The sequence below is a fragment of the Mchenga conophoros genome, linkage group LG7, assembly GCF_057382185.1.
Source record: "Mchenga conophoros isolate Kocher_MC1m ecotype Shallow Benthic linkage group LG7, M_conophoros_male_GT1.1, whole genome shotgun sequence".
NCBI lineage: Eukaryota > Metazoa > Chordata > Actinopteri > Cichliformes > Cichlidae > Mchenga > Mchenga conophoros.
Genome location: NC_140532.1, coordinates 12,261,322 through 12,274,428, shown reverse-complemented (window position 1 = coordinate 12,274,428; position 13,107 = coordinate 12,261,322). Strand labels below are relative to the sequence as shown.

General features: G+C 39.0%; 1 protein-coding gene across 4 annotated transcripts in view; it reads left to right on the top strand.

The window, feature by feature from the left end:
- sema4ba (sema domain, immunoglobulin domain (Ig), transmembrane domain (TM) and short cytoplasmic domain, (semaphorin) 4Ba) overlaps positions 1–13,107 on the top strand; it is a 53,295-nt gene that overhangs the window by 16,252 nt on the left and 23,936 nt on the right. The window lies entirely within an intron of this gene.

Sequence of the window (13,107 nt, the reverse complement as noted above, 5' to 3'; positions counted from 1 at the left end):
TTCTGACACAGTAACATGATCTCTTTTCCTCTCTACGCCTGCGGTCCGAGAGATGGAAACAGAAATGGAGCAAAGGGGTTAAATGCAACAGAGCCCACAGGACAGCAGTAGACTAAAAGCTTCCTGTGGCAGAGCAGAGTGTAAGCCGGACCTGGCAGACAGGCTGGCAGGGCAGATGTTTTAGGTGAGAGGCACAGTAGATAGCTCTGGTTGAATAATTCATCAGATCGGATTGAAGATGAGATATATTAAGACAGAGTACACAGGCCATCCTATGGCCTCTTTCAGCACTTTTTGTGCAGCATGAGTGGCTGCAGGGCTCAGATCCTCCTGCATCTCTGCTTTCTTTCTGGCAGTTATCCACTAGAGTCCGGGCAGTGCAGGAGACAGTTATAGATGTGCTGGCTCTAGGTCTAGAGAGGCCTCCAGACATCTGGAGGGGTTGAAGCTGTTCGGCATGCAGGTGAAGTTCAAGCTCACAGCAACTAACACTGCTGATGACTACTTCTGTGGTCACTGGGTCTTATCGGGGCATAAAAATACATAAAGAAATACTTTTTTCAGTGATGGGATTGCTTAAACTCTAAAAAATCAGTACCCTGACTAAATCTAAACAATCCTGCACAGAGCTCAGTTTATCAGGTATCTGCATATTAAACTGTTTCAAGTATTAAAATGTCTTCTGGCCTTGCTTTTTGTCCACTTCTCTTTCTGGTTTGTTAGTGATCCAAGCAAAACAAGGCTGTTTATCCTGTCCCAGCTCATGCATCAAATCACTGACTTTACATCTTATAGTTTATAAATAATGAGATGAATCACTTGCTTGGCTCATGGTAACGTCAGAGACAAGCTACAGAGCAGCCTCTTGGGTTTACTGGATGTTTGTTAAGAGAAACTTGAATGTTCCTGTTATCTGCCTATTATTTTTATAAGCCTAAATGAAAATTTGACCTTTTTTTGGTTTACGGGAATGTGCTTCATCATTATAGATAATAGGATTTTTTTCCACATTATCTGTAAATTCAACTGAAAAAAAACATGGCTTGATGTTATCTGCTGAATTTCCTAATTTAGTCCTTTCTTGTCTGCAAAATAATAAACCATCCCTTAGCACCTTCACGTTGTGAAATAGGTGCGGAAATGTGCGCTTCTCTGACATCACAGTGAAAAGGCTCAACTTTCTAGTAACACACCATTTCACCTCCATCTCTCCATGACATCAGCTCCCACCTACACGAATCCAGCTGGGCGCCGTGCAGACATGTCAGGGCTTCGATTGTATCTCGAGCACACGCTGGTGCAAACATGGAGCTACGTGAACTTTAAGGGTCCTTATTATATGCACTGCAGTTCTGCCTTAACTGACTGCTCAGAGCAATTTGGCTTTAAGATGTCATGAACTGGGATGTTTGTTAGATTATTCTTTTTTGTTGTTGTTGTTAAAAATTACTCAGTAGAATTGAAGCAATTTTTAACATACCCCTGTACCTGCAGGCAAGCACACTGAGCTCTGTCATCTGATAGTTTGCTAATCCCCTGATTATACTTTTCTAGTTAAGTAGAAGAGTCAGTCAGTCATCCATTAAATCATCAAGCCACAGGATCAGTGTTGGGCCATATATTTGCTGTGTGCACGATTTGTGTTTGCGATTTAAAGGGCAAATAAAAAAAGGGCACGAGGATAAAAACAGTAAAGAGCAAACATGTGAAGTTGAATCTAAACTGAGCAGTGCTGGCTTGACAAGTGTGACCTTGAGTATCTGGATCAGCAGCAGCCTATAGGCAGATACTCTTGATTGACAAGAGCTCATCTCCCCCGTATGGTTTACCAGATTCGCTGCCCTTATAGGTCAGATCTGGTCGTCTGGGATATTGGATCTCAATGATTGGAATTTAACCCAAATATCATTGTAGTGACGGATTCTCAAGATAGCTCGGATGACTAGGATACCAGCGTTTAAGTGATGGCTGAATACTTCACGTTAGGAATGCGCAGCTTGCTATTGATCGGTACTAAGTGAGGTCACTTGATGTGGGTGGCAGCTGCCCCACTCTCGGACCCCATATAAAGAATACAGACTACCCCCCACAAAAACTTTTTAATGTGGTTTGTTCGCCAGATAAAGAGGTCAAAAATTAACTTTTAAATCACTGAATCTTAAGGGTTAACACTAGAGATAAGACACAACTGAACGAGTATGACTACAAGCACAGGAAAAGGAGTCATTCGTCATTATTTGTGTACTCTCATGAGCTCGGTTTAGAGAACTTGGTTTTTGGTCATTGTTAGTGGACTTCCCTGAATCTCACTGAATGTGTTGTTGAAGAGCGATAAGCCTTTCAAAACATGCCTTTTGCTTCAAGTGGAAGGCCCGAATAAAAGAAGGAAAAGTCTACAATTCCTGTCATGTTAAGAGCTGTGGATACTTAAATAAAAGTTTAGCAATAATCAGATTTACAGTCATATCGCTACTGGTGAACAATCACTAGTTGCTACTTCAGCTCTTGGTATTGTAAATCTAAATCACTTTCCACACGATTGGATTAGGCTATAAACAGTTCTCATAGGTGTCATTTTATACAGAATGTACAATAGATAATTACAGCGTGAACATGAACTTGATTACACCTGCTCGGACGAACACGCCTTTCCCTGGGCTATCTTTGTTTCTAGCTAGGGATTTTCAAAAAAGCTTTGGAAGTATTACATTTCTCATTTATTATATGCTGACAATGTTTCTTTTTAACTAAATTTTATTATTCTTATGGTTTAAGTGATAGTTTTCATTCCAGTATTCTTTTAGATTCATAATCAATATTCATTAGACTGAAAGTTTGGTTGATTGCATTTTGTTCAGAATTGCTTTATTTGTCTATTTAAAAAAAGGACTGAAGGTCACCAGCATGTTCGATCTGTGAGGTTTACAATATGCTTTTTAGCCTTGATGCTCTTGACATTCGGTAAAAGCTGGTCTGTGGCCATTTGGAGAAGTGGACGTTCTGAGCCTTTTATCATTTGTACACAGTGATGGATGGGTGCAGCTCTCTGCCCAGTGGCCTATAGCCTGAGCTTGTGTGTAAGCCTCTAAGCTACTGGAATGCGTGCAGCTTCTTGCTGCGGACATCAAGCGGCAACAGCCGCCGTGTTTTGTTTACGCCCTTTCATGGATGCCACACCAGCCTAATCAATTTTAGCGAGGTTAAATATTTCAATGGATTGTTGTTGATCGAACGATCCATGAGTTTACACGGGCAGCAAATGCAAATGCAGCACATCACTTCGTTTTTGAACTGTCCACAAACTTGACTTCTATGGTTCAAAAGGTTCACTTTGCTTTTTCCAAGCATATAGTGGTTTTTTTTATGGTTGTTCGGTTTTATTTGGCAACTCCTTTACATATGCTAAATAATCTCAGGAGTCAAAAAAATAATAATTAAAAGTTAATCTTTTATTCTTGTAAAACACGGGATGGTAACATTTTTTCGGTGACAGCTGACAAAAAAATCTGATAATAACCTTTCAGTTTAAAGCTGTCCAAGTAGGAAAAAAAAGTATAATTTATAGTACTGTGTTGAGTCCTCACTTTGTGGACATTTATAATTTTCGTGTCTCTGCATTAATGAAACCCTTAATATCAAGTTCCCAATGAAATAGTCGCTTATTGTTACAGAAAGAAAGACATCTGATTTTGAGTGTATATACTGATTGGAGAAAAAGGCTGACTATAAGCTGTGGCACACTATAATGAGCAAACTTGATACATTTACAGTCTATTGCATTTTGTTTTATAAGTGAAACAAATGGTATATTACTACCAAATGTTTTTGTAATGTAATTGTATTTCTGGGAAGGTGCATGTGAGCTGTGCCATAGGCTACCATGTAGGATAACTCAGTGTTACAAATGAAAAGTAAGAGGGAGGAAGTCCTGTTAGGCTTTAGAAAATTTAATGGAAGAGTTTGGCCAACATGTACATAATATGTAGGGCTCAAAAGGTTAAGCAGAGAACTTTCAGCTTGCCAGACTTGGCAGCATGTAGTTCAAATCCTGCATGATGCCAGAATTCAGCACTGACCTATTGTTTCAGCATATGAAGCGCATGCATATATGCAAGGGCTCATCTAGCAGAAGGGAAGAGCTGCAGCTTCTCTGGAATAATTGGTACTGCAGATTTAAGCTTATTCTGACTTTATTGCTAACATGCTGCTCTTTTTAGTCTGAATCAGATGTATTTAAAGTTGTTCCAAACAAAGTTTACTATTGGGAAGAGTGAAAAGCCGTCCATCATAGAATGGTAAAATGTGAAATCATTTAAAAACGGGGATAACATGCTACATTTTCATGCAGTTTCTCGTGGGAGACATTAAAAGTGTTGCACTAGAATAAACATTACCACAGTAGTTAAATAACAAAAGCTAAAATGAGAGCTACAAAGGGAATGCAGTTCCTTGACCCTTGCTCACCTCTGTATAACTCAGCAGGTCAGTCACATGGTGAAATGGGTGTGTATGATGGTTTGTTGGTTTTGGAAGTTTACAGTTAATGGCTGAGACATCAAGTGTCATAAAAGGTGTGGATGTTATGACATCATCACCATATGACAGTTCAGACAGCATAACTTTATGCTTTTAGTACTTGAATTTTTCAGTGTGTCTTCTAAAACATGAAAACTTGTATTCAAACAGCCTCAGAATACTTAGTTGGGCAGCTGTGACTTGGGTGATAGGATGGGTCATCTACAAATTGTAAGGTTAGTGGTTCGGATGCCGTTGCATCCTTAGGCAAGAGCTGTACCCTGAGTTGCCCCTGATGCATCCACTGAAGTGTGAAAGTTAGTAAGCGCGTAGATAGTGATAGATAGTGTTGTATTATAAATGTTTGTGTTTGGTTGAATGAGACTTGTAGTAAAAAAAAAAAAGAAAAGAGTGGAAAGTGGAAAGGTGCATACAAGTACCACTCCATTGAACTTTACTTGTGTTTCACATGCTTATCTTTGAAAGAAACCAAGTTAGTGGATGTAAACAAGGAGAAGCACGGTACAGAACCTGAGGTGAATGGCTGTTATCTCACTGCATTGTGGTCGATATTTCACTCCAGCAAACGCAGACAGGATTTTATTGCAAACAAGTGGAGACATTTCGAATGGCACTGAGTGTTTCAACAGGCCTGACCTACTTTCAGCAGCCTGGGCTGAAACGGTTTCTCACCTGTGTCTGGCAGCAGGCAGGAAGCCTCATAAACTAAAGGCCCTCAATATCTTATCCAGTACTCTGAACAGTATATTACTCTGTGCTTTTATTTCTGCTATAAAATAGTCATCGAAGAATTTGTCACATTTGCTGGAGCGCATATGGTCACTCTCACGGATACAGGCTGTTACTCTCAGCCAACAGTTTGAGAGGGTGAGATGGTTAGGATGTTTCCTGACAGTGAGAACTTTAGCCTGCTTCCATCTGTAGAGTAAACTTCTTAAGCTGCAGATTAGCAACATAAATAAATATAATCATTACCAAACCTCTTACATTTTGTTTATAAGTGGAAAACTCTTTTATTTCACTGAAACTGCAAATTCATAAATAGTTCAAGATTGAAGCCGAGGCACTGTTTGCAGGTCACTCCATCCTCCTCTCAGTAGTTATAAAAGAATAAACATTTATTGTAGTATGAATAGTACTATAAACATTTGTGGTGTAAACAGCAGTGATTTTCTTTAGTGCCACTCCACCAAATGTCAGGACACGCAGTATTATATTTCCGAGTAAAGAGGAACATCTTTTTGTTTTGCAGATCTAACTGTTGAACATCGCCGTCAAAATAGTTTCAGCTTTTGAACACTGATTTTGAATATCTGGATAGTTTATCATACAAGCGATCAAGCGTAAAAGGGTCAAATTATTTACCAAAACCCCAATAAGAGAAAAATGCTTTTAATAACAGGTTGTTTGTTAGTTTTGGTCCCTGAAAGGTGCGTCATAATGAAATGGGAGATGTAGGGTGTTCCCTCTCACTGCAATCGGTGTGACAACAGTACAAGAGACTGTAGAAAAGAAATAGGCCATTTCTGCAAGATCAACAGTGCAGTCTCCTTCCTTAAAGTGGATCAGCTTACACTGGGGCTTTCAGAAGAGTGGCAAAAAGTGCAGAGAGAAAGTACAAGCTTCTATAAACATCATGGCAGTGACTATACGTGAATATTTTTAAGATGCAAGCGCTTTTTAAGCCCTGTTTACCTTTGTTTGGACATGTGAATTGGCCAACGTGCCAAGAAATAAAGGAGAAGCAAATAAGAGAAGCAACTCGCCCTCACAAGTCTGAACGTTGAACTTTGCTGATGAGATTAGCGACTCTGAAGTGATTGATTCCTCCTTACTAGTGTTAATATAAAGATTGGAGTTCGATGAGGTGACCAGCAGGATAAGGTGGTGTCTTTGTCCTTTCATTTGCTTCTCTTTGTCCTCGGCATTTACGGTATTAAAGCACTTTTCGGCCCGTCGCAGAGCCCCTGCTGCTCTTCTTTCACCCACTTCGACGTTGATAGTAATAGCAGGTCTGGCGACAGACCTAGCTCCGCTACTTTACATTTCATCAGCAAGCTGCTTCTGCTGGCTTCACATCTGTTATGGAAATTTGTGCAGAGGGGAAATGGAATGAAATGGAAAATCATTTCATATATTTTCACTTCTGAGACAGGGTTGGTTTCAGCACTTGTATAGGTTTCAAAGACAGAGGTGATGAAATATGCTCATCCACTTTCACAGCCATATATTACATTAATCTATCAATACATTCTTAGTTCCTGATAGCTTTAAATTTGGGATGCTTTAGGAATTCAGCACTTGTGATAAATTCCACAATTCTGACCCTGTGTCACAAGCCCCAGAGGAGAAGCAAGCTTGATGAATTTAACTCCCCTGAACCTTAAGTTCAAAATGTCCCCTATCTCTGTCCAATAGTTTAATAAGATTTTAATTAGGCAATTAAAAGTCTTTGGAATAGCATATGGTCATAATTACTGCTGTATAGTTCACTTAGGGACGATTGAGCCATTAATTATTCTTAGCTGGGTCTAGGGATTGAACTTAAAAATAGGTCGGGCAGGAAAGAGGGTATTTTCTTCAAACACCATATTCATCTAATCAGCATGCCAGACTTTTGAATGACAAAATATGTTAACTCAGTAGCTGCACTGTGTTGCACCAGCTATTGTGAATCCAAGACTGTATTTGTTTATTAACTTCATTGCAATTTCTTGACAGCTAGAGCTCTAGTTGGCTTTAAGCTTGTTATTTAAATTGCACTACTGAAATTTAAGAAGTCGCTAAGACTTTGTAATGGAAACATTTGTAGCATTACCCAGTTGAAATTGATCAATTAAAGAGGGAGTCACTGTAAAACATTGATTGGAGTATAGGCTAGTATATGCTATAGGCTGTTATAATTTTTTAGTGCAAATGAACATATTTCTCAGCTATACCATTTTATACATGATTTATTATATTTTAGGTCATATCCTATGGTACCTGGTGTGGTCTTCTGCTGCTGTAGCTCATCTGCTTAAAGATTCAATACACAGTGCATTCACAGATGCTCTTCTGCATACCTTGGTTGTAACAAGTGGTTATTTCAGTTACTGTTGCCTGCTTATCAGCTTGAAGAAGTCTTTTAATTCTTATCTGACCTCTGATATCAACAAGGCATTTTCATCCAGAGAACTGCCGTTATTGGTTATTTTCTGTTTTTCAGACAATTCTCTGTAAACTATGAAGACAGTTGTGTGGGACAATGACAGTCTCGACCATGTCTACATGCCTAAATGTACCGAGTTGATGCCATGTTATTGGCTGATTAGATATTTGCCATAATGAGCAGTTGAACTTGTGGCTGTTACTTTACAATTTTACAATTATGTAATAATTAACATAATAGATAGCATAATAACTAAACAACATTTAGTTGTTTTAATGAGAGCTGAGTGAGCATGTTCTCAAACTCTTCTGACTGTGATTAGTCATGATGCACTGGCCTTGGGAAAGAAGCACTGTCATATCTTACTCATATCTTACAAGTATCGTTACAGCTGGCCAAGTTGTTGAACATTAACATGAGAGGGCGGTAGGACTAGGGCGGAAGTATGTCAACGCTGCACAGCCACACAACTCACCCAGCAACTCAGCCACTGTCCATATGTGCAGGAGTGCTCCTCCATTAAAGCCACTCCTGAGAGATGATATCCTCCCATCCCACATCTGCTCCGTCACACATCAGAGAGCCCTTCAGTGACGTGGAGGTGTTTCAGGGCCTGAGGGGAAACACTCACAAGTTGGCTGTAACTTGTGGTAGCATGTGACCTACGTTATCTGACGGGCGTGATGTAGGTGGCCAGTATGTCGTGCGTGTGTGTGTATGTGTACAGGTGGCTTCGTCAGATGACAGGAAGGCAAAAGGTCATATTTTTCAGGCAACACTTTTCCAGTCAGCAGACTACGTGTGGAATCCAGGAAGTCTTCACCCCTCCTACTCTACTCAAATAGCAAAAGCTAATGGTGGTACCACCTGTTTCAGCAGCATACGCGATGCAGCTATTTATAATACAGTCTTAAAAGTAGCATTGTCATTGGGCCAGCTTTTTCATTCAGTGATACATAGTGATATTTTTACTTTATACGAGGAGCTGTATAACAGTAAATGACCGCCAAACACTGCTAGGAATTTCCCTGTTAGGTTAAATATAAAACTGGGTTCCTCTTTTATAAGATACATTACTATAAAGTTTTTGGACAGTGTAAGAAAGGTATTATCAATTTTTTTATGACCGAGTTTTACATTGTAAAATGAAGCACCACAGCTTGAGTTTATTCTGTAGCTCTAATCTGACTGTTGCTTATTTCTGGAAGTTTTATTGGCACCCTGTTCCTGGCAGTATGTCCTAATGCTTGATTTATCTCCCTTCCTCTAATTATTTTAATATTGTGTACTGTCAGAAAGGTCTCTGTTACTGTTAGAGTTGAGGAATTAATGAACTGACTATGTTCAGAATGCTGCATATAGACCTGACTCGGCTTATCTTGAATGGGCAAAATGGACCCGCCCTCCTGTCGGTCCACTACCTAGAGGAGGGGGGTGTAGGGTTCCAGTGGTATGTGCACTGGGCTGGAAGCCTTGGTGGCCAGATTGCCAGAACTCATACCTGGAGCATTTATACATTTATTAATTATTAATAGCTAATTAAGTTTACTAAATTAATAATTATATTCATGAAGTATTTACAAACTATTACAATATATCCTAATATAAAGATATTGTTTAACACTGATCAAAGCTGAAAATGTATAAAATAGACTAAAAACTGAGCATATCCTTGATCAAATAAAGTTCAGACATAATTCGTAGATCCGTTGATCCCAGCCCACTCTGTGTCTGCCCACATCATCTGATGGCTCAGCTGATACCCTAACACACATTCAGTTGGAAAGGTTAATATTGGACATACAGTTGCTGCATTCCTGCAAGCTGCTTTGCAACCCATCTGAACACCCAAACATTTTCCATGTTGTCTGACCTAATCAGTGTCATATCTGTTGACAGCGATGCCTTCTTTGTTCTGTATGGGGGGTACGCGCCGGTCTCGCTGCCTCAAGCTTTTCACATCTGCACATGGAAAGGGAGAGAAGTCCCAGTACGGAGTGATGCTGCCAAAAATAACTTACTCCAGATGAAAATGACAGTTTTCGTTTTACTGTAGTGGTCCTGACAGAACATTTATTTTATATCTCCGTTTAGTTGTTTGTTTTGGTTGCAGATATTAAAAGTACACCATGTTAGTCTCTATGAAATGTAATGAAAATGTAAAGCAGCAACACTTTTTACTCCATTGACATGAGGCATGCAAACATAAATCCCATCTGTGTTTTTTAAGAGAAAGGCTAATATAAAGATATAAATACAAATAGCTTTCTTTTAATTTGTTTGAAAAACCAGACAGAATCACCCCACCCACTAATAAAATTATAGTATCTTTAATTGTTGATGTTTTACAATCTCTGGTAAAGAAATGATGAAATTATTCTATCAGGGTGATGTGTTGCTGAAGGGAATAGAGAAATATACTCTAAAAGGATTTAGGAAGAGATCATTGACAGAGAGATGGGAGAGTATCATCCATAGCCAGAGCACACTATCACGTCTGTGTAGAGAGTGAAAGGGATGATTCAGTTTATGCATCATGCAGGAGAGAGCAGTGAAGTGCAGAGTTGCATATAGATTTCTGTGCTGTCAGAGGGGCCCTTGTTCTCCTGCTCACGCTGAGTCGAACTCTCTCTTCATACCTCAGTCGGATTCATGCAGACCGCTTTTTCTGACTGTCACACAAAACCGGGATTATTGTTAATTCTGCCACTCGGTGGTCAAGTAGTGTCTCATTTTTGGTTGTTTCCACACAAAAGATGCTAATGATGCTTATGGCTACTCTTTTTGTCAGTTACATGTCATAGTCCACTGACATCATGTAGGTTGCTGATTGTCTAAAAATGTCAGACTGTGGCCAAGCCCGGACTTTTAAAAGCAGAAGCTTTTCAGAACCTTGTCTGTTTTTGTCATCAGGATCATTAAAAATCACAGTCATACTGCTGTAGGTCCAAATTCTTTGCTGTCCAGACACTTGATTATTTTTCCTTTCATAGCTTTTGCGTATCTGACCCAGTGAAAGGGGAGATAATTTTGACCTGATTTTTTTAAACTATAAAAATGTTTTAATCAAATCCTAATTTAACTCTTTCCCCTATAGGTACAACCTTCTCTGTACCCTTAATGAAGATTTTTGACATCTCAATATCTACATCAATAAAGATGTGGTATAGATTGTATAGGCAGAGAGCTCCCTCACTAACCCAGTCTTTTTTGTGGAAGCACACCTGAAATAGTTAATTCTAAGAGGTGTCCTGTGGGCAAAAGATTAAAACAGAGTCAAATAAGTTAAAACTAGAAATGTGGGTAGCACTTTTTAATATGGTCTCCAACTGAGGGCATAATTCCCCAGCAATTAAAGGGAATTCAATGTACTTGAAATTACAATGCGATTATATACAAATACTTAAAGATAGATACACTAGAATAAAGGGACAACAAGTCAGAATTTTTATAGGAAACAAAAAAATAATCATATTGAAGTTAATTTTAAGTACTGCGTAATTTAAATAATGATGTAAAAAAATAAAGATGCGAAAAGGAAGGTACAGTCACTCCATAATATTGCCTGTCCATAAAAAGTACAGGGTATTTACAATTCAGTTTAACTGCATTTAGTCATGGGCCTTATTATAAAGTGTTACCAAAATATGTGTTTTGACGCACCGCAAGCCCTTCAGGCTGAATTGACAGGACATGTCTGCATGGGTTTTTTTCTTGTTTTTTCAGTCTTGTGTGTGACATTGCTGCTGTAGAAATAACCATCTTTGTGTCTTGTCTTTTGGCCTTGTTGTTCTTGCAGATGTCATCTGCCTACATCAGATTTGGACATGTCTGGTTTTGTAATAAGCATCTGACTGCTTATTGACTAAGAGTCAAGATCCCCTTGATAAAAGCCGGAATAGCTTCGCTCCGTACTTCGTGAAATTGATTCTAATACCTCACATGAAACTGAATCTCCTGTTGGTAGCATTTAATGAGGAGCTCCCCGTGGCCACTGTAATGGAGCATTTGCAGTTGTAACTAGAGTAACCATATTGAGTTTCCCTTTAAGTCTGTCTCACTACATTCAGTTCATCAGAGTCTGTGATTTGCCCCCTCAACTCCATTACTGGTCGTGTTGTGGTTTGGACTGACGGTTTCTTAAAAAAATAGCTGGAGAGCTTGTTCATAAAGGTGTTAGTGGAAATGAAAAAATATCTAAAAGTTCAGATTCCCTGATGCGCAGGCTATGCCTGTAAGACTCCTATTGCCTTCATATTAAATAATTTTTGTGAATAATTTTTTTAAATATTTCTTCACGTCATTATGCAGGCCGCAAGTAGGAGTGACATGGGCCGCGAGATTGAGACACAGGCATTAGAGCCTCTCAATGCGTATTTTTTGGGTTTCCACCGGCGTGGAAACCAAAAATAGCGAGGGCATAGCCTTATGAAACAGGAAAATACCGTTGTGTAATCCATTCATTTCAACAAAGTAACTGTATTCTGAATACCACCTTTTTAAACTGTAACTGTAACGGAATACAGTTACTGATATTTTGTATTTCAAGTACGTAACGGCGGTACATGTATTCCGTTACTCCCAACACTGCTGACGCGTATATCATATTCATTTAAGGAGAAGTGAGCACTGTGCCTATGCAGTTATTCCACAAGTTGTCTTTAGGCTTTAGTTGCTTTTATCCCAGTGAATGCTATGGAAATCCAACTCTTTTATATTGAGACAAGTTCTGATCTGTACATGCAACTTCCTACTACTCTGCAGCGCAATTAAAGTTCATCTGGTGAAAACGATGGGACAGAAGCTCCTGTAGCTCTTGTAATATGAGCTGTGTCTTGGGTGTCACACCTTTTTTCAAGAAAGCAGAGATTACCAAGAAATCTCTGTTTTCTTTCAGTCCAACGCACAGCAGAACAGGTATATGCAGCTCAGATATAGCGATTAAGCTTTCTGAGAGTGTTGGTGTTAGCGCCTTACTAACAGCCTCACACATGAACACCCTGAACTATCAAAATGATCATTTGCTTCCTATGAACAGAAACTGAAAGATAATCATGCAGTCTTTCGTTTTGACCCTTGGCACTTATACACTTTGTTATGAATGCGATGTCATTGTTGCATAATCATGCTTTGTGTTGTGTGGAGATAAAGACAGCTGTGTGCCAAAAAAACCTCTTAATGCCGAGAAAAGATGTTCAGCATTTAGTTCAGGTGAATCAGTCATTCATAAATGAATTCAAAGTAATTTATGAATGACTGATGAGCTGACAATAGGACAGATGTAAAAAGCATAACGATAAGACAATAAGGCTGGAGAGAGAGACTATCAAGCATGAAGATATTAGAGTGATAAAATAAAATATAAAATTGAATTCATATGTACAATCTGTAGGCAAGGGACAAGAATTTGGTACATGAAA